This window comes from Triturus cristatus, chromosome 3_1 (assembly GCF_964204655.1).
Source record: "Triturus cristatus chromosome 3_1, aTriCri1.1, whole genome shotgun sequence".
Classification (NCBI taxonomy): domain Eukaryota; kingdom Metazoa; phylum Chordata; class Amphibia; order Caudata; family Salamandridae; genus Triturus; species Triturus cristatus.
The window spans coordinates 1031134820-1031156030 of record NC_140583.1 but is presented as its reverse complement, the minus strand read 5'-3'; the positions used below and the strand labels follow the sequence as shown (position 1 = coordinate 1031156030).

The following is a 21211-nucleotide window of genomic DNA, read 5'->3' as shown; positions in this document are numbered from 1 at the left end:
GCTCCAAACAGACAGAAATTCGTCCATCAGAGGCACCCTCACCTGCTGACCTATGGGACCGAATGTCAGAGATCTCATGTATAAGTCGATGCACGTCATTGATAGTCTGTATCGTGTGTATAATGTTTCATCGTCATATGTAAATTCTCTTATGAATATGGTACTTGGGTGACACCATGTTGTTCAGGTAGCAGCATAACATACTGTGATAAGATTATCTCAACACCCCACACTGGGAAAACACTGTCGTAACAATTATCTCAGCCTCCAGTATTTTATACTGTACATTGTATGGAGTAATTCTCAGCCCCCTTAATATGTGAAAAATGATTGCAACAGGAAAGAGGGAGTGCTTATATTTTAACTGTAGTTTTCATCCATAGCAGTTTGGACCAAAATCTTGCAGGATCCCTCCTTGAGAACACCTACCTGTTCCAGCTCGGATCTCCTCGCTTAGGGGGTCCCGATTCTCCACGACTCCGCTGGCAGCTTTGTACAACAATTCCAGACCTAACAGAGTAAAGACAACAAGGAATAAAGACCGGTAAGCGCTAACCGAACATGAGGCAATTTATAAAGTAAACCAAAAACTCGCTGAGTAGCAGGACGAATTCCACAAAGCTATGGCACACAGTTTATTTACAAGCCTGATGCCTATGCGTTTAAAAGACAGTAACGTACAACTAATCATGCATACTATATACTATGATAAAAGGCATGGATGCGCAAAAAAAGTTATGAATGTTATTTAAGGCTGCATTACTAAAAAACTGTTAAAGAACTAAAAAACTTGAAACATTAATTGAAAGTTAATCTTTCATGCATCTTTATATTAGCAAACAATCATAAAGTGAACAGAGTGAATCTTAGCAAGTAATTAATGCACAGCAAGAGTCAATTCCGTGTAATGTCCAAGTCATACTGTTGGTACTCCACAAAAGTGAAGTAACTTCTGCAAAGCAGCTTGTAAGATATATCAGTCCTATATAGCAACTCCAGATGTGTCCAAATAACGCACACGCACTATGAGCATAGATATTTGTAGGAAGCTGGCTTTTTATGCATTGCACCAAAATGAGGTACACTATGTAGAAAGTCCAGACGACCCTTATCGGTTTACAGGGCTTAAATTAACAATCCCAAATGCTCTCTTTGAGGTAGTGTGCGCGAACTGTTTAGGCTTATCGGAGGGTAGTGTTAAGCATTTGTTGTTTACAGAGTCAATAAATAAGACACAGATTCAAGAAGAAACTTAAGACCAATTTAGAAAAATAACACAGACTTTCATATAACTATAGAAACCAAGATTAGTGGAATCAGGTAAGAATTTAAGACATTATGGATTTTTACAGGAAAAACAGTAGATATCACAACTGTCAGCTCTGAGGCAGAAGCCTTGAACGTGGTAATGTTATCTTATGGGAGAAAAATTCACTGCATAGGTACACTTACAGACGACATATAGGATTGTGTTTCTGGACTTAAGGTAAGTAGGAGCCAAGTCCAAAAAAGCACCAGCAGTTTAAGTTTTCCCGCACTGGGGTGTCTGGGTTCAGAGGTGCTATATGTGGTGGTAGACTTGAGCGCTACACGCTAAAGTCAACTGGGAAAAGTACCTGTAAGAAAAAGGTTACAAGTGTGGACTGGGGGATAGCTCCAGCAGAATCAAGGGGGGAGGACTCTGCTCTTGAGGGTCTCTGCACCAGAGAGACACCATTGGTTTACATGAGCTCGGGCGCTTGGGTGCTGAGGTGTTTCGTCCAGCGGGTCGGTAAGTTAGAGGCTTTCGCAGCTCTTGGTGAACCTGCAGAAGATGGAAAAGAAACACTTCAGGGCCACTCTCAGTGTGGAGCTGGCCTTTCTCTAAGTCCCTCAATGTCCAGGTACGTTTTGGCAATGGTGGTGTTCCAACTGAACAAAAACAAGCCTCGGTGCTTGCAACTGGCTCCGGTTCTCCAAGTATTGGTGCAGGGGGACTCTTGGAGGGTCTAGTTGCTCAATGCTGGCTAGTGAGTTGAGGCTAACCTCTGGGAACCTCAAAGACCTTTTTCTTGGGTGCTGCTCCCTCAGTATGCCCGGGGGCCGACAGAATGCTGTACTGGACAGATGCGATCGGTGGCTGATGTTGAAAGTAAGTGGCTCCTCCACTCCAAGGCAGATGTTGCTGGGTTGATGAAGTGCTGGGCAGACCTCCAAGGGTTTGGGGAGGTTGTTCCTCTTCTGGACAAGTCGGTCTTGGTGACTGCTGGGAGAGCAGCCTCCAGGCAGGGTTTTATGCCAAGGTTGGTGCTGGGCCACAGTTCTCACGCCTTTGTCTCTTCTTTGTCCTTATTAATCTTTCAGGCAGATGAATCTGAGTTCCTGGTGTTAGGGGCCCACCTAAATACTACATTTAGGGACATTAAGGGGAGTAAAGGGTAGAAGCCAGTGGGCTACTTACCACTGGGTTCACTACATACCCTATATGACCACATCCTGTGGGGAGTGGGCATAACCCTGTCCCAGAGTTCCTAATTCCACCTAAAACAAGATGGTGGAATCCTTCTTTAGTGGAGCACATCAGGTAGCTCACCTTAGGGGTGTGACTAGCCTGGAGGTGCAACACGCCTACTGCATAGCTAATTACCCGCCTGTCCAGGTGCCAAATGGGCCTCAGGGCAGAGGAAGGCATTCGCTAGGTCTGGAGGAAGCTGGGGTCACATATCAAAGATGGCAAAGGCTTTTAAGCCTCTGGCCTCGGCATGCATATTCATTAGCCATCCTGCTGGACGAGCTGATAACACCATCTTCGGAGCAGGCATTGTTTATTGACCTCAGAAAGCACTGACTCTCACCTACAGGTAATCAAAAACATGTCTGTGGTGGTAGGATGGATGATGCTGGTCATCCAGCATACTAGAGGGCTAGTAGGGTTCAGGGGACATCCTTAGGGGACCTCTAGGAGCCTGTCATTATACATCTAATACTGGACTCAGTATGGATATATTAGGACAAGGTGTTTGATGCTAAATACCATAGGTTTCAGTGAAGCCATTGTGTAGCTGAATAACTTGTAATGGCCAGTGTCCAGTACGTACCTTAAGATGGCTTCCCTGTTCACTTTCAATATCTACTAATAGAACTAAACATCACAGGGGCATTTCTACTGATGCAGATATGTCCTTGCATAAAATATAGTGCACCCTGCCTTAGGGATCTAAGGCCTGCTGTAGGGGTGACTTATATATAGTATATGCTGTGACTTTGGCATGGCAAACAGTGAGTGTGCCATGTTGTGTTTTCCCGGTTTGCACCATATCACACAGCCTACAATGGCAGTCTGCATGAAATTTTCATGGGGGTCCCTTAGGGTAGCATAATACATGCTGAAGCCCTTAGGGATCCTCTTTAGTACCCATGCCCTATGTACCAGGGGTATCTTTGTTAGGGACTTAGGGCCAGATGCATCAAAGGGTTTTACCCAATCTGTGTCTTTGGGAAAATGTGTTGATGCATATGGCACTTAGAGGGGTGCTAAAGTGAGTGCCAATTGTAACACAATTAGATCATTTGACCTTGTTTTTAGGGAAAAAGCACTGACACTGGAGCCTGGTTAGCAGGGATCCTGTGCATAACAGTAAAAAAACATGAGTACCAGTGGCAAAAAGTAGGGGTGACCATAACAAAAAGGGGCATTTTCCTACACAACACCCCCGCCCCTAAAAACTAACATATGAAGTTTTCCTTTCCCAAGAGAGTCTTCATTGTCTAAGTGGAAGAACCTGGAAAGGCCATCTGCATTGACAAGGTCAGCCCCAGGTCTGGTTTCCACTGAAAAGTCCATACCTTGTGGGGAGATGGACCACCATAACAATTTTAGGATTTCCCCCCTTCATTTGCATTAACTATCTGAGAATCCTGTGGTCAATTTAAACAAGGAAGTGAGTCCTAAACAGGGAAGGTCACAGCTTCTTCATTAACCAAATCACAGCAAAGGCTTCCCTGTTCATGGAACTCCTCTGCTGTTCCCTGGGGAATCACCTCCTGCTAAAAGCAACAAGCTGGTCCTGGCCATCATCAATGGTCTAGGATAGAACTGCCCCTATCCCATGCTCAGAAGCATCTGTCTGCAAAATTAGCTGTTTTGTTTAATCTGGAGCTTTTAAAATTGGTTTTGATCACATGGCTTCCTTCAGAGTGTCAAAAGCCTTTTGACAGCTTACTGTCCAGTTTACTTGTTTGGGCTGTTTCTTGGATGTCAGTTCTGTGAGGGGTGCCACTATAGTACCATACCCATTCACAAACCTCCTGCAATACCCAGTCAAGCCAGGGAATGCCCTGACTTGAGTCTGGATGGTTGGAGCTACCCAGCTCAGAATAGTCTGGATCTTCGAATTCAAAGGTTGAACTTTGTCTCCACCTACAAGATGGCCCAAGTATACAACAGAACCATGCCCTATCTGGCAATTGCTTGCATTGATAGTGAGTCCTGCATGCTGCAGAGCCTCAATGACCTTTCCCAGGCGGATTTGGTGATACTGCCAAGTGGAGCTATAGACAGCAATATCATCAAGATTTGCTGCCCTAAAAGGCCACAGCCCATCCAGGAGTTTGTTCAACTGCCTTTGAAAGGTAGCAGGAACATTCTTTAAACAAAAGGGCATCACAGTAAACTGGTAATTGTCACGTGGGGTGGAGAATACTGACCTCTTTTTTTCTCCTGGGGTCAGCCCAATTTGCCAGTACCCTGTGTCAAATCAAAAGTACTGTGACACTTGGCTGCCCCTAACCTGTTTATGAGCTCATCTGCTCTTGGAATGGGGTGTGCACCTGTCTAAGTGACAACATTGAGGCCTCTGTAGACTACACAACACCTCAGCTCTGGTTTTCCTCCCTTGGAGTGAGGTTTGGGGAATAAGACTACTGGGCTGGCCAAGTAAATCTCAGAGGGTTCAATCACCCCTAATTACAGCATCTTGCTGACTTCAGGTTTGTTGCTTCGTTTGACTTGGTCAGACTGCCGGTACATTTTGATTTTGACAGGAAGGATTTCCCCAGTGTCCACATCAAGTATGCACCAGGTTGTCTGTCCAGGGGTCAGAGGAAAGAGCTCCGAATACTGCCTTAGGACTTGCCTTCAGTCAGTTTGCTGCTGGGCAGTGAGGGTGACTGACAAAACAATTCCTTCAATAGAACCATCTTTGGGGTTGTTGAAGGAGAGGTTCACTCTCTTCTTTCTAATCCTCATCAGTGACCATGAGCATGGCCACATCAACCTTGTCATGAAAATGTTTAAGGCGGTTCATATTTCCTTGAGCCCGGGTTGGGGAGCTCGGTTCACAGGTGTTTTGTCCAGCAGTTCAGTGAGTAAGAGGCTCTCATGGTTTTTGGTGTACCTGCAGAAAAGGGAAAAGACACAGCAGGGCCACTCTCAGTATGAAGCTGGCTTCTTTCGAAGTCCCTCAAATTGCGGGTACGTTTTAGGAGTGGCGGTGTATCCCTTGAACACAAACAAACCTTGGTTTGCAACTCGCTCCAGTATCCGGGGTATTGGTGCAGGGGGGCTCCTGGAGGATCTAGCAGCTCAGTAGTTATTGGGGAGCTAGGGATGACATCTGTATCGGGCAGATGCAGTCAATGCCTGCTGGTGGCTACTCCACACCAAGGGATATGTTGCTGGGTCTATGAAGTACTGGACAGACCTCCACGGGTTTGGGGAGGCTGTTCCACTTCTGGACAAGTCTTTCTTGGTGATTGTTGGGAGCGCAGCAGCTAGACAGGGTTTTGCACTAAGTTCGGTGCTGGTCCACAGTTCTTACACCTTCTGCTCTTCTTTGTCTTTCTTCTACTTTCAGGCAGACAGGCTGGAGGGAGGACGCAGGAGGAGTCCAGCAGACCCCGGTGAGTGGGCGGTGCATTCCCGACCCAGAGAGCCGTTGAGGGATGGCTCTTTGTTGTTGGAGCACAGAGTCTGAGCGGTCCCGCCAGGAGAGCGGGCCGCTCCAACGTTGCTGGGATAATTGCTCATAAAGGCCCAGAGGGGCCCATGCTTTTCCCCGTGCCCCTACCAGTTTGGCGGCATAATTGTTTATAGAGGGCCCCATGTTTTTCCCTGTGTTGGCCAGTTACGCAACAGCTGCCACGCTGGACAGTGGGCAGCTGCAACGGTGGGCATGTTTGATTTAGGAGAGAGTCCCAGTGGAGGACTCAGGGCATAGGAGTGCCCACTCCTACAGTTTTCCACAGCTGCCCAGCAATTAGTGGGCAGCTGCAACGTTTAGGCCAGTGCCTGGCGCACTTTTCTCTTCTGCATTGGCAGCCGGCCCTGACATTGGGACTTAGGGCATTCAGGCCCTTTGAGAAGGCCAGTTGGCCTGGGGGCAGTTTGGTGACATTGGTAGAGCGTCAGGCTCTACCAAATTGCATAATGTGTTTGTGCTAAAGTCATGTTATGATGTTTTGGGGAGTGTCTATTTACGTAATGTGTTTATGCTTATGGGGTTAGTACATAATGTGTTTATGCTGGTGAGGCCCATTGCGTAATATGTTTAAGCTGATGAGGTTTGGGCCTAGTGTGGGTTTATGTCTAATGTGATAATGCTTAGGTCATTATGGTACCAGTAGTTACTGGTTGTGTTTTATATTTGCATTTACTTACCTGTTCTGATGGTTCTGACCAGGGCCCGATTGGCCTGGTCCTGTACATAATTCCCCTGTGAATATTGCCTAGTGCCAGTTGGCACAGTGTATGTTATGTGATTATGTTTCTAATGTGTTTATGACAATACAAAGGCTATTTTCTATATAACCTTGTGTGGAGTTCCTTTTGTGGTGTGCCTAGTGTGTTGCTGCTGTGTGTGTTGCACAAATGCGTTACACATTGCCTCCGGGATAAGCCTGACTGCTTGTGCCAAGCTACCAAGGGGGTGAGCAGGGGTTATCTTTGGCATGTAACTCCCTTGCCCTGACTAGAGTGGTGGTCTCTGCCTGGCTTTGGCGCAAGCCTTAGCCAACCAGAGATCCCATTTCTAACAGGGACCATGACAAAAGGGGGCACTTTCCTCCAATATTTGAATGTGATATTCACTTGACTTGTATATGATAATGCTTCACATGTCTTTACAGTAATCAACACTACGGAAACATTTCCCAGTCAGAAGATAATCAAGAACACTATTAACCTCTTAAGGCATTCTTCCAGTTGATCTCAGGTACAAAGCAATAGGGTAGTGATTTACACTTCCCAGCACATCGCTCCCTAGAGTGCTTACTGGTGGTCTTTGGAGGTAGGACCCTCACCCACCCCCACGACCACACCAGAAACCTAAGCATTTTCCTGGACAGCAAACTGACCATGAAGTCCCAGATCAACTCATTCTCCTCTGCCTGCTTCTTCACTCTATGCATGCTATGAAAAATCTTGAAATGGCTTCCCCAGCACACAAGATGCAGTGACACATAGGCACTCATAACCAGCTGACTCGACTACAGCATCACTCTCTACTCAAAGATTGCCACACACCTCCTTCAGAGATATCATACTATAGAGATGCCACAGCCAGACTCGTCCTTGACCTACCTTGAGCTCCTGGATATGCTCACAGGTGATAAACTGTGCTATATAAATCGACTGATTAATTAATTGAAGGTAACGCAAGGCAGCAAACTGAGTGACTTGCGTTACCTTGTATTTACTAAACCACATAGAACCACGCAAGATGTTAATGGCTTAGTAAATCCCAGTTAAAGGCTTGCATTTTGCATTATCTCGCATCGCCCTTAGTAAATGTGGCCCAGCGTGCACATTATACAGATCATCTGCTAAAATAAAGCATTTCATTAAATAGAGTGGATGCCGGGATAGATCATCATTTGGGGTAGGGAATGAGTAGTAATAGCTAATGTGCTGGGATAGGGTATCTTGGGATAGATCAAATGCTCTAGAGAGAAAGTGCAATAGTCGAAATAGATAATCTGTCATATAAAAGAGAATATTTGTGTGGAATGAGTATAATGTAACACGAGAGTATGTATCACACTACATTTTCTGCCATATCGCTTTGGGCAACGTGGTGTCTCCCATGCGTGCTGAGACCCTGAGGTTTGCAATATTAATATTAAGTCACTTTCCTGAATTTAACCCAGGTAATAATCGAATATTCTGACATTTATCTTGAATAACCAAGCTACTTCATCCATGCTGTTCACCGCTGTAAGGAGGAGATTTTGTTTGCCTGGCCGAGCTGGTAATTTTCACCAACCTATCTGCGGTGAGTCACTTTAATATGTAATGACTTTGCAAAATCAAAATCTGTCAAACATAAATTGTGTTTAATGCTTAACTTAACCAGGTCTAACACTGCCACAGAAGAGTTTCTCTACCAAGGAAAACCTAAGTGTCATATTAATAATCAAAACCAAAGCCCTAAACAAAATTACCGAATGAAAAACTGCAGTGCAGCCCTAGGGAAGCTGGTCTACGCCTTTCATGACTGAATAAAGGAGGCTACATACTGACTCGCCTCTCCAGAAATTCATTCTTGGCCTCTATGCCAGAAAGACACAACCCGCCTTTGTAGTCTGCTGTGCTGGCAGCTCGATTAATCGACTTCCACACATTACTTCTGAAAGGGAGCCCAGATACCCACACAAACTGCAACGGGTGAATCAAAATGCCATCGAAGTCCTAAATCTAGCTTACCTCACTGAATAAGTCACTCTCCTCAGCTTTCAGAACGGAAACATCTTTACAATCCTTCACTCGAGCCTGCAATGGACCAAGTAACAGTCTGTGGTGGCTGAAGAACAACCAGTCAGACAGGATCAAATCCTGCTGCATTGCATCACATACGATTCAGTGACTGCCCCCAAAGCGGAAATGCTATCACCTTTTGAAATTCTTCCAATGCAAATGTTTTAATTGGCACAGGGTAATCACTGAAGTTTAGCATCCTATTTTTCTGACTCTATTTACGTTCGCTATAGGATTCTAAGTACTTTACCACTGCTGATCAGGGCTAAAGTGCATATGCTCTCTGTATAAATTGTGATTATGATTGGTTATCCATAATTGGCATATTTGATTTAGTGGTAAGTCCCGAGTAAAGTGCAAAATGTGCCCAGGGCCTGTAAATCAAATGCTACTAGTGGGCTTGCAGCACTGGTTGTGCCACCGACACGAGTAGCCCTGTAAATGTGCCTCAGACCCACCTCTTTAGTGTCTGCACGAGCAGTTGTAAACTGCCATGTTGTTCTGGCAAATGCATCCTCTTGCCATGCCCAAAACTTCCCTTTCAGTACATGTAAGTCACTCCTAAGGTAGGCCCAAGGTACCCCCATCGGCAGGGTGCAGTTCATGTGAAAAGTAGGACATGTACTGGTTGTGTGTGAGAGGTCTGGTAGCTCAGTGGACCTATGCATCCACTGCAGGGGCCTGTGTTTGACCTTATGGTCACAGGTTCCAATCCCGGTGGGTCCACTCAGCCTTTCATCCATCTGAGGTTGATAAAATGAGTACCATTGAGTTGGGTAGCAAAAAACATCTGTTATTCAGTGCCAAGATGCCTTGTTAGGGGTGTACGTGTGCTTTACAAATACACGTTATGTGAAATGTCCTGATAATGAAATATTGTATATTTCGCTTTTCACTAGTGAAAGGCTGTCTGTCCCTTAGGATTATCATTGGGGCTGCGCTCTAACATTTCACTTGTGTAGCTTTCCATAGGGACAAAATGGATAAATGGAGTTTAGGCTCTTTGAACACAGAATTTAATAACGCACCTTTTAGTAAATATGTTTTTTAATTCTGTGTTTGAAAATGCAATTTTTTCTGGTGGAAACACAACGAATTTTCAAACTGTAGGACGCAAAATGTGGTCTTTGCAGTAATTTGCTCTTGCGACAAGATTTATATTGGTGAAACCAATCAAGAAATTAAGCAATTCTTAGTTCACCACAAATCTCGCATTCAGACCAAAACACTTTCTGCCCCACTGTTTGTGAGATGCAACACTCCAAAAAAGAGGTTTAGTGGACAGTGCTAAGCCTGATTCAGTCCAATCCCAGAGGAGGTTATTAGGAGGCTAATCTAACAAAAAAGAAGCCTATCTCATCATGAAATTCAACACAGTGACCAAGGCCTGAATGAAATGTCTGAAATCCATAAATTATAATACATTTTAACTTGCACTAGTCCCAGAGACTCTAATGGTTTCCAGAACCAACTACATGTACCAGAATGTATTGAAACTATGACCCAAAATTCTACTACCGCCAACACATGGCCCGGTTTGAGTGTACAGAACTTCAACATGCTGAAAGAATATTCTGTGTCCCACAATATACAGTTTCAATTCCACTGCAAGCTATGAGTCATCTGTGTTATTCATGATTGCCTTGCAGCCAAATTGACTCCAATAAACATGCATATTAAAATATTCTTGCTGCTTCACTCAGCCAGATTCCATTTTTTTTTCAAACCAACACACCGTGTTGCTCTGCAGCTCTTTGAGCAGAAAATACAAACGCACACTCAACACTTGTTGCAACCTAATTCACTTTCTCATGACTTATATCACATCCAATTTTGAATTTCTTCTGTTTTCAGACTGAAGCCAATCGCTGAAATCTAGCAGGATTGATCAGTCGTTTCCAATGTGCACAAAGCATCCAAAAATGGAATTGGCCTCCCTTTGAAGATACAAGGTAACACTGCCTTAAGGTTTTACATACACTGCTGAATCTAGAGAGTTTATAGATGACAGCTAACATAGTGTCATGTACACTTTTCACAGATACACAAGAACAATCACCAGCCCCAAGTCCTGATGAGGACCCCCAATCACCAGTGGTTCAAAACGCGTTGGTGAGAATCATCAGGGATTTCATTCACTTTGCATCAATATGGACAGTGAAAAGAGTGTAAAACCATCAACCCTCCATATTAGATGACCTTGGAACCCCAATGAAAATACCTAGAGGGCGATGATATCTTAGAGTAGCATTTATATAACGTTCTGGTCACAAGATATTGGACTGGTTAAAACAATTGATTTCTAATGTGTGTCTATAAATGCACCACTACTTTTCAACACTTATTGTGTTCAACCCAAGGCACATTTAGTTATAGATGTTGCACTGTGTTGTTTGCACCAATTCTGCCATCTACTGAGGAATTGTCTATTTGCATGGCACATTTGATTTATGTAAAAGAAGAGTGTTTCCCCTTGTTAAAAACTCAATAATCAGGTTTAATGAACTGTGAAATTAATACACAGATCTAGTTTATTGAGTAACTTCTCCTTTAGTAGCCACCTCCCATTTTGTTTTTAGTACATTTTTAGAAAGTTAGCAGTTACCATTCTGTGCACCTCTGTCTGTTTGTGTATTCAGTGTTCAGTGTTTGAGGGACAGGAGCTGGGATGTGGATTCACTCAAGACAATCGGGGGGGGGAAATGTGTCCTGACTTGCCTGGGTGACTCATTGCAGGACTGAGTAGACCTGATCTGCATTTAGAGTAGTGGGGGGAGTTTCACTTGCACCTGAGTAGGTTGTGTCTCCTTTTTCACAATGCTGTCTCTGCCCCCTGTGGTCATGCTGCACCAGGGGGGACAGGATTGGTTTGGACTGTGTTCAGAGACCCTTGCCACAAAGAGAACATTGACAAAATGGGGTATAAGTACTACACTTAAAACCCCAGGACATAACGAACTCTGGTGGCCAATCTTTTTCAGCCAAAAAGATGTCATATCCAAAAGTCAGGTTCTCCCATAAGAGACCTTTGACCTTTCTGGGGTTGTCCCCCTCTGTTTGGAGTGTTATTTCATACAACAGGTGTGAGACACTTACCCTGGTATCAGGTGTTTCTACCGTGATATATTCATTCAACACCGTTTTCACCAGAAATTCCATAAGGTTCTGGTGAGCTATTGTTACTTCTGCTGCACTGTCTAGCATTGTTAGAGCCCATTAACCATTCAGAAGTTGAGTCCTCAGCAGCCTGGGCCTTTCTTACTTTAAGGCCAGCTACTTTCTTCTTTTTAAAATGAGGTTTTGATTTTAGTTCATCTTCTGTTTTGATTTTATAGTCCGAAGTGTGATGTGCATCTCTGGACTTTGTTCTTTCTTCTGGTCTGTGTTCTGACCGTCCTTCCCTCTCTGAGTTTTTTTATGAACCGTGAAAGGAACAAGAGGAACGTGTATCAGTATCCTGATACCTCTCAGGTTTTTTAATGTTATCACGATTCCTAGGGTTGTACCTCCTTTTGGAGGGCTCCTGTTGAGGAGACCCACCCCTTGAGTGTGATCTATTCTCTCTATTCTTTTTTTTTTCCTATCCCATCTCTTCTTGGAAGAATCAGGTGCTTGCTTGGTGGTATCCTTTTCAGGTCCACCCATGAGTCGAGGTTTTGATGCTCTAGTTCCCAAATTATCTCTACCTAATTTGGCATATGTATCTTCGATCATTTTAGATAATTCATGCTCCTGTTGTACGGGAATGAAATCCCTCAGGCGCTGGCGTATAACCACTGCTGCTGCCTCCCCTTTTATGTTTGCCAACATAATTGTGGATACCTTGGCAAAATTTCCTAACAATTTCATCCTTAAGTTTAGAGTAGATTCTGTTTCATACTCATTCTGTATATGTTTCAATACATCTGGTATTACTGCTATTGAGGGGCTACCATGAGTTCTGTTATAGATGGCGGAGAAAACTGTACCCCAAGAGGTACAATCCTTTATCTGGGGAGTATCCCCATTGGCAAGAAAATTGTCAGCGGACAACAGGACTTTGCCTACCAGCACAAAGCAAAATAGGGATACTTTGTCCCTGAGGCAACAGAGTTGGAAGTGAGTGAACATTAGTGCGAGGAGGATGCCACTGTGTAGCCTGCATTTGAGTACATCTCCCACCAGCCTTGCCCTGAGAAGGAGGGGCCCAACTCCTGCCACCTCCTGCAGCCGCTCTCGCACTAGATAGCACTTGCATTTCACCTGCAGCGCGGTACACCACAGTGTAGCCCATATTTAACTACATCTCCCACCAGCCTTTGCCCTGAGAAGGAGGGGCCCAACTTCCACCACCTCCTGTAGCTGTTCTTGCACTACATATTGTTTGCATTTCAGCCACGGCGCAGGAGGCGTGAAGGCCGTGCCTGGGCCAATGGTGAGCCCGTCCTGCACCCATCAGAAGGAGATAGGGCAGGGCTATCCCCCTTGGTTTTGGGTTGTGGCCCCTTATTAGGTGGGGGTAGGTTATTTGGTCTACAATTATCCCAGGAGCCTTGATCTTTTTGCACGGATACGTCTTCGTTATTCTGAAAAACTGTCTTGGATCCATATTTATATCAGCAGGTTGTCCCCTTGAAGCACAGCCTTTCCTTCCACAATGACTCATTGTGGGCTCTTACTCCCATTCATAGTGCTGGTTTGTGAAGATTTCAAGCTCCTGTAAGGCTGATGCGACCCTTGTTTGCTACTGGTCACGTTGTTGCCTGCTCTTTTGGGCCTATCATGGTGAAGCATAAAGTAACTGAAACCCTTCAGGGAAAACGGCTCAAAAATCATAAACCAGCTATGAGTCCATCTTCTGATGATCCTTTTTGGAAACTCTCAAAGACATTGATAATTTGATTGAAGAAGTGGAAACCCTTCTGGGAAGAGATGATTCTAGCAATCCCTTGCAGAGGCAAACTTTGAAGAAAGTACCGTCTATTTTCTTGAAGAAGGAAGACAAATGTACATCTGCCTCCGCAGTCTCAAATTAGTCCTAATCTTGCCTCTACTGAGACTGCGTTTAGGGTAGATTTATGTGACAGTGGCCTAGTTATTGCTCCGCCTCAACCTGCAGAGTTTGACAAGGCCTCTGTGCCTATTCACCTTTCTCTTCTGGTCACATGTGTAAACAGATTCTTGCCCCTTGCAAGACCTCTTTTGCATACGAACATTGTGGATTCACCAAACTCAATAGGAGGCTTCTCTGCCATCTCTGGGGAATGCTGCTGAAATGTCAGACAATGCAGAATGTGCACTGGGCTTTGCTGATATAGTTTGTATGCTGCAAAACCTTCAGGCAGAGGTAGTGAATTCAAAATCTAAAATTGGGTTATTTACTGATGAAATTGAGGAGCTGAGAGCTCTTGTTAAGCCACCTCGTCCTTTCAGTATTAGTCATGGGGCTCCTAGTGGTGCTTACATCAAACTGATTGATCAAAAAAATGGAGCGAAAAACAAGAGTTCTATGAAACAGTGTGCCCCTTGACTCCCTCCCACCTCCCCCCACTATAAATCTACCCTTTTCTGCTTCTCTATGTATGTCACCCAGTAGGACTGTGCCCTTTACCTCTCACAGAGTAAAAATGGGATAGCGGGTCTCATCACATCTTGGTTCCAAAAGGGGGTCGAGGCGTCAAGCTGCTCTTAATTCCAAAACAGGGATGCCTTAATTATATATATGGTTAAAGTCCCTGTTCTATCAGATAGGGTATTCAAAGCAGAAGTGTCTCTTGTAAAGAAATGTGGTCATCTCTTGACTGCCGCTCTTTTATTAGAACAGACATCCTGCACGCCAAATGCTCTCCCGATCTCTCTGAGCCTAAGGGGTGCTTTGATTATGTTAGGTTGGAAATGAAGGGGAAATCTCTTGTGGAGGGCCTAGTTAACCTTTGCATGAGTAGGGTTATCACGGCTAACTCACAGATTAGATTCAAACTGAACCCTCCATCTGCTTGCGACCCACCTTCTAGGCGGGAGGAACTATCTTTGCCCCTGTGGTCTATCAGTTGACCTAAGGGTGACACTTCGCAAGCACTTGGATATCTTGGGATCCTCTATGGTAGATTGACTGTTTAATCAGCCACAAATATCTCAAAATAGTGACCTTAATCTTCATTCTAAAAGGGATAGAGAGCCTCTCACCAGTGAATTTACACCGCAAGGTCCTAATGAAAATCACCCCCTAGACATAGTTCTAGTGGTAGTCATATCAAAATTAGGAGACCTGAATTGGGGGCATTCATTGATGAATTTGACCTCTGTCTCCTGCAGGAGACTTGGTTGTGTCTTCTAATGCATAGATCAGCATATCTAATATACTCTACTCCTGCACTTTTCTCTGGGAGTGGCCGCCCATCTGGGGGTCTTCTTATCTGGGTCAAATTAGATCTTGAGTTTAAAATATCTGTTCTTCCCTCTATTTGACACACCATTTTGGAGATACCTCTGTCCAGGAAGGATGCTCGTACTTATTATGTCTATAATGTTTATAATCGGTAGGTGGGGGAGGGGTGGAGACCCAGGTATTCCATGATCTCAGTGCCCTTAGGGAATCACTTGATCCAAAAGATTCCATCATCATCGTTGGCGACTTTAACACGACATTCAAACTGATGGACTTGGGCTGTGGCTCCCCTTTTAGTGATGAGGACGAGACATGGGGAACCCCTACTCCTACTACTGTCCCTGTGAAACGTTGGTCAAATGCTGCTTATCAGCTTACGTCCTTCACCTTGGCATTCAGTTTGAGGGCCGGTAACAGTCATACAGCCTTGGATCATTTTGCCGCCCATACCTTAAATTGGGTAGGCCATTCTATCAGAACTTGACTATTGCCTAATTTCTGTGCATTCATGGGGTAATTTACTCAATTTCAAAATTGTGACAAGGGACGATAGTGACCATAATGCTCTTCATTACTCTCTAAAGAACTTTTTTAGATTTATGGCGAATATCCAGGTATCCCTAAGTATAAATGGAGAGCTCTCAAATGACAAGCACAGAATCAAATTGGCAAAAGTAGTAGTCAATACAGACATTAGAGAGCATATGACGAAAGCCCTAGAGGCAGCAACTCTGAACTTAGAAAATGTTGTCCCAGACCACTCTAGAGATGAAATGTGGCACTCTATTGTTGCTACAATCCATGGAGATCTAGTCAAGCTAATGGGTGAATGTTTTACCTGTTCCCACAGGTCTGGTGGGTGTCCGCCAAGATCTGAATGCACGTGGTATAATAAAACTTGTAATAATAAGAAAAAGTATCTTTGTGTAGCTCTTCTCTGTGGTGACCAACATTTGATACAAAGAAGAAAGAGTACAAGCGTACTCAAACAGAAGCGTGAGAAGGACTGGGACAGGCACAAATGGGAGACCGTTTATGAAGCTGCAGTCTCCTACGATACTAGGAAATTCTGGAAGATAGTAGCAAATGGCAACCAATGCCCCATCAACTCACTGGGTGCCTCTATCTCCCCTGATACATGGTATTCAAATTTGTTTTTATCTTTACAAGCAGGACCCGAGTGATGATAGCACACCTGATTGAGGGGCTGAAAATGTACCATCTATTGATTTTGATAGGCTGGAGCTGTGCAAGATCGCTACTGCGATTAAAACTATAGTGAGGGGAAAGGCAGCGGGTCTAATGAAATTCCAGGTGACCTTTTTTTTTATCAGATATTGATGGTTAGGCCTCGTACTTTAATACTCTTGCAAACTTTATTCTTCAAGGGGCCAGCATCCCATCCAGTTGGAAGGCTGCCGAAATCATTCCTATTCATAAAAAGGGCCAGGTAAACTCACCCCTAAACTATAGACCTATTAGTGTTATTGATGTTCCCCAAAAGATCTTGGCGTGGCAGATTTGAGGAAAACTGAATGACTGGATTGAGGACCACCATACTCTCCCACTTACAGGTGGGTTTTTGTAGAGGGTGACCAGGTTTTTAGGTTTTTACTACTCTACTGGAAGACTGTTATTCTATGAAAAGAGCACTTATAAGTGGTCTTTGTAGACCTAAAGTCAGTGTTTGATCTAGATTCCTGAGGAAAGCTGTGGGAGGTTCTCAGAAATAAAAGGGCTCCTTCTCATCTCTGAGGCGACTTATGCCCAGGTTAAATAGGGTGGGGGGCTAAAAGGTAATATACCCATTCAAAATGGTGTTCGACAGGGGTGCGTCCTCACCCCGAACTCTTTTTTCTCGATGTCTAAATGATGTAGCACTTTTCTTAGAGGACACCTTAAATGATGCTCACCGGCTGGCTGGACGCAAGACTCTCCTCTTATTATTTGCCGATTATACTCTTCTGATATCAAAAACCCAGAGGGGCCTCCAACTCCTAGTCGATGCGTTTGTGACCTTTTGTAGTGAGTGAGGTTTGGTAATAAATCATTTAAAAACAAAGTTCATGGCCATCAATCCTCACAAGTCTTTTAGGGGCGGTAATATTTTAGAAGATAGGCCGTTATATAGGGTGACTGACTTTGTCTACTTCGGGATCAAGCTAACCAAATCAATGTCTTGGGTGCCCCAGGATGAGCCTAGTAGTCTGAACCTTACTCAGCACTCTACTGCTATTTTGAGATTATTTAGGGCCTCTAGTGTTAGATACATATTCCCTGCTCTAAAGGTATAACGAGTAGGCCTGGGTGTAAAATTCATTTTATGGAATTTGGCAACTCCACATTTGGTGGAGAACGCAGAGTTACCGATAAACTCTGCACTCCACAAAGGAGCAGAGTTTTACGTTTTGTTGGCGCGCTAATAATGTTGTTTCACACAACTTGCCAGGAACTTGCAAGCCCCCACGAGATTTTCTAGCCATTCGTTAGCGCCATGAGATTTGCAAACCACCCGCGACCTCCTGCGAGATTTAGCGCCCGCTAACATGGCTTTTGGACACGCCTGTGACTTCGGACGCTTGTTTTGTGACATGCACGATCCCGAGTGAGCCCGATCAACCGTGGCTGACACCTGGGGAAGATTCTCGTCTCAAGAAGTATCTAAATCTTCCCGAAATGATAATTTGAAGTGCAAAACGTTCTCAAATGGACTGTTCGAGTTGGTTTTTGTGAGAGGAGTCCTTTTTAAAAAAACTTTTTTTTCCAACAGGAACAAAGTGACCCAGAGTCTCCAACTTCCTGTTCCTGTCCAGTGGGCTCCTCCAAAGGCTTTGTTTATCTCCTGGTCACTTTTCATTTGGATTTGGAGCTGGAAGGATCACTCTATGTGTCTGCTGCATATACCATTGAATTTAAGAACTTTGTATTTGAGATATCACAAGTAAGTTAAAAACCTGTTGTATAAGGGTTTTGTTTGTTTGATAGAGGGCATGCACCAGGATTTATTTATATTTTAATTTATTGTTGTGGGGGTGATCCAGCGGCGTACCAACACAGATACTATACTACCACATACTCTCCTGGGCTCATAAAACACACACACACACAATTGAGTAAACCGCTAAACTGGTTTGTACGTTTTTCACAATGTTTAGGATTAGTCTACAATACTCCTATTCATCTTTAACTAACCCTTCACAGATCAAAAAGTTCTTTCCTCTGGTCGGTGGTCCATTAGTTGAACTAGTTGATGGTGATAATTAACATAATACTAGCTTATCTATACTTTGAGTAAAATAACCACAGACTCAGGAAAGTTGTAATTCTTTATCTAAATTAAATGCATGTGAACTTCTTCAAAAATACAATACAATCACCATCATCCACTAGGAGAGAAAATTAAATTTGTTAGATACCAAGCATATACTTCGGACTCATCCAATGATCAATGCTCAGAAGGGAGAGGACAGAGAGAAAAGTACATCTGCAAAGAATAGCGAGAAAATATAATTACCAAGGATGGTGTGAAAGACCAACTCACTGGCCAAGGAGCTGGTAAGGGTCCCCTGGGATAGGTCAGGCGACAAAGACTTCAGGACAGGATTCAGGACAGGATAGTTGACCTCTCTAGAATACCGACTATTTCGCGGCACCCCTCTCTGACACTCTCCTCCTCCTCGAGATTCTTCCGCGATCTTCTGATCCAACCCAATTAAATTAGGATAGAAAGTTCTGCTTCAGGTACTGCATTCGGCTCTTCATCAGCATCTCACAGCATCTCTCCCAGCATCAGCATCTCCCGCTACACAGACAGCATCCCAAGCTCTGCTCCTGCATTCAGTAAATCATCATCTGACTAACTAACTAAAGCTATCTTAATTATACCTTTCGTTCTGCATGTTCCACCCACTAAAATTTCAATATCGTAAAAATACAAACTATGATTGGTCAGGCAATGGCAAAGCTCCATCACACCATGCTTACATGACATTAAATTATATTCAACTATTGTTCGCAAACCCATCCCCTTATTTTTTATTCATAAAGTTCAGTTCTCACACGCCTTCATGTTTTACTTGAAACAAACTATAACAATCGAATGAGACTTCTTCTTCGTTGTACTTTTCACCATCTGTTCCCAGGGTATGGCACTCAAATTTGGCTTCCGTTCATGTGTTCTGTCATTGACCTTCATGGCTTTGTTCAATAGACATGCACAATCTTTCTCTTACTCAGCTTACTTCAGTTATACATGAGAGGCCCAAATGCACACTAGTGATAAAGTCAGAAAGACAAATATTAATTAAGTGGTCTCACTGTATACCACCCACCTCTAATCTATTCCCCTTTAATTAATAATAATTTTCCCGCATTAGCATTGGTAAAGTAGCTTGTTTTCGTTTCAGCTAAGCAGATGTCATGTACGTGAGTCTTCAAGAAGCCATGTTAGTAGCTTCTGCTCATGCGCAAGAATTTTTCCTCCAAGCATTACTCATCATCCTACTTAGATGTAGTTGACCCATGCGCATTAAAGATTTCCCGTTTAAAGCGGTTTTAGTCCTTCGTTCATGTTATCCATGTTAGTAAACACACAAGCAAGCTTCACTAACCCGCGTATTCGTGTGGTGTGCATTCGTTTTACACAAAACAATTTGAATAACTTATTAGTGAGTTAAAGGAGCGGGTTCATCAGGGGTAGGCTGCAGTTTCAGTAGGGGCCTAGTTATTTTTTGCATGTTTTTTCTCATTTTGTCAAGGATAAATGTAGCACAGTTTAGTGAATTTTCTCCATGTTTGTTAATATATTTACAATATTTTTTTTAATTTACTATGTGGCCTAGTCTGCCAATGGGCCTTCCAGCCAGTAGGCCCAGTGCAAGTCATGAGTGCATGAAACAACCGTTTCTGTGGTGTCTGTTGAATTGAAACTTCATTTAGGCTATGTCTGGCCAGTGTGTGAATGTGTTTGCCACAGGCCACCATTTGTCCTTGTTCCCCATGTCATGTGGCCAGGGGCCATTTTGTATAGTCCGTGTCCACAGGCCTGCATGTGTTCTCTGTTTTACAGGCTTCCTGCCTGTTGTTATGACCATGTGGCTGGCGGCCATTGGGTATAGACAGTCAATGTGCTTTTGCCATATGCCTGCATGTGTTCTTTTTTGTGGCCATGTCTCCTTGCTTGCTGTTTGACCATGTGATCGGTAGCCACTTTGTGTAGGCAGCCCGTGTGATTTTTCCATAGGCCTGCATGTGTTTTCCAGGCCTCCTGCTTGTTGTTGTGACCAAGTGGCTGGTGTCCATTTTGTGTAGGCACCCAGTGTGCTTTTGCCATAGGTCTGCATGTGCTCTCTGTTGTGGCCATTACTTCTTGATGAATGTTGTTGTTGTGACAATGTGGCTGGTGGCCTTTTTGTGTACCCAGCCAGTGTGCTTTTGCCATAGGCCTGCATGTGTTCTTCGTTTTTGGCCATACCTCCTTGCTTGCTGTTTGACCATGTGGCTGATGGCCATTTTATGTGTAATGCTTGAGGCCTAGTAGCTCAATGCTCATACTAATATACTGTATGAACAGTGTTTTATATGTAATTTTTTACATACCTTTTTGGTTATTTTTGACTGTACTACTCCTTTCCTCCCAAATTCCGGTGGTTTCCAAATTCAATTGTCATGGTAGTAAGTAGTAGTCAATGAAAAAGAATCTCAAAAAGAGTAGGGGGTCTACGGGATACAAGTTTAAAGACTCAAACAGAAAAAATCCCAATCCAAAATATAAATACATAACTAACTGTGAGTCTATAGGGCTAGGTGAACTTCATACAGCTGCACCATAAAAATGTGTTCCTACCAAAACATCGCTTTGGATATGTGCATGCATTTTAAGATCTATGAATGCATCGAAGGTTCCCATCACCCACATAAAGTGGCTTGCCTCATCATTTGGGAAACCAGGGACTTTTATCTGGAAACCGGATGCCGCCAAGTTGTCATGAGGCAGGGTTCAGAGTACGTCCCGGATGCTCATCTGGCAATGTTATTACAATGAGAAGACCACTCTAGGAATTTGTGTGGGGTGATGTGTGCAGTGCAATTAAGTGAATGTGGTGTAATAAAAT

The 21211-nt window shown here is 43.8% G+C and overlaps 1 protein-coding gene across 1 annotated transcript in view; it reads right to left on the bottom strand.

The window, feature by feature from the left end:
- The window catches only part of LOC146861442 (NXPE family member 4-like), a 517437-nt gene that overhangs the window by 272036 nt on the left and 224190 nt on the right, over positions 1–21211 (bottom strand). Inside the window, exon 2 of the mRNA XM_085645737.1 lies at positions 430–510. The gene's annotated coding sequence lies outside the window, so the exon portion shown is untranslated. The remainder of the gene's footprint in view (positions 1–429; positions 511–21211) is intronic.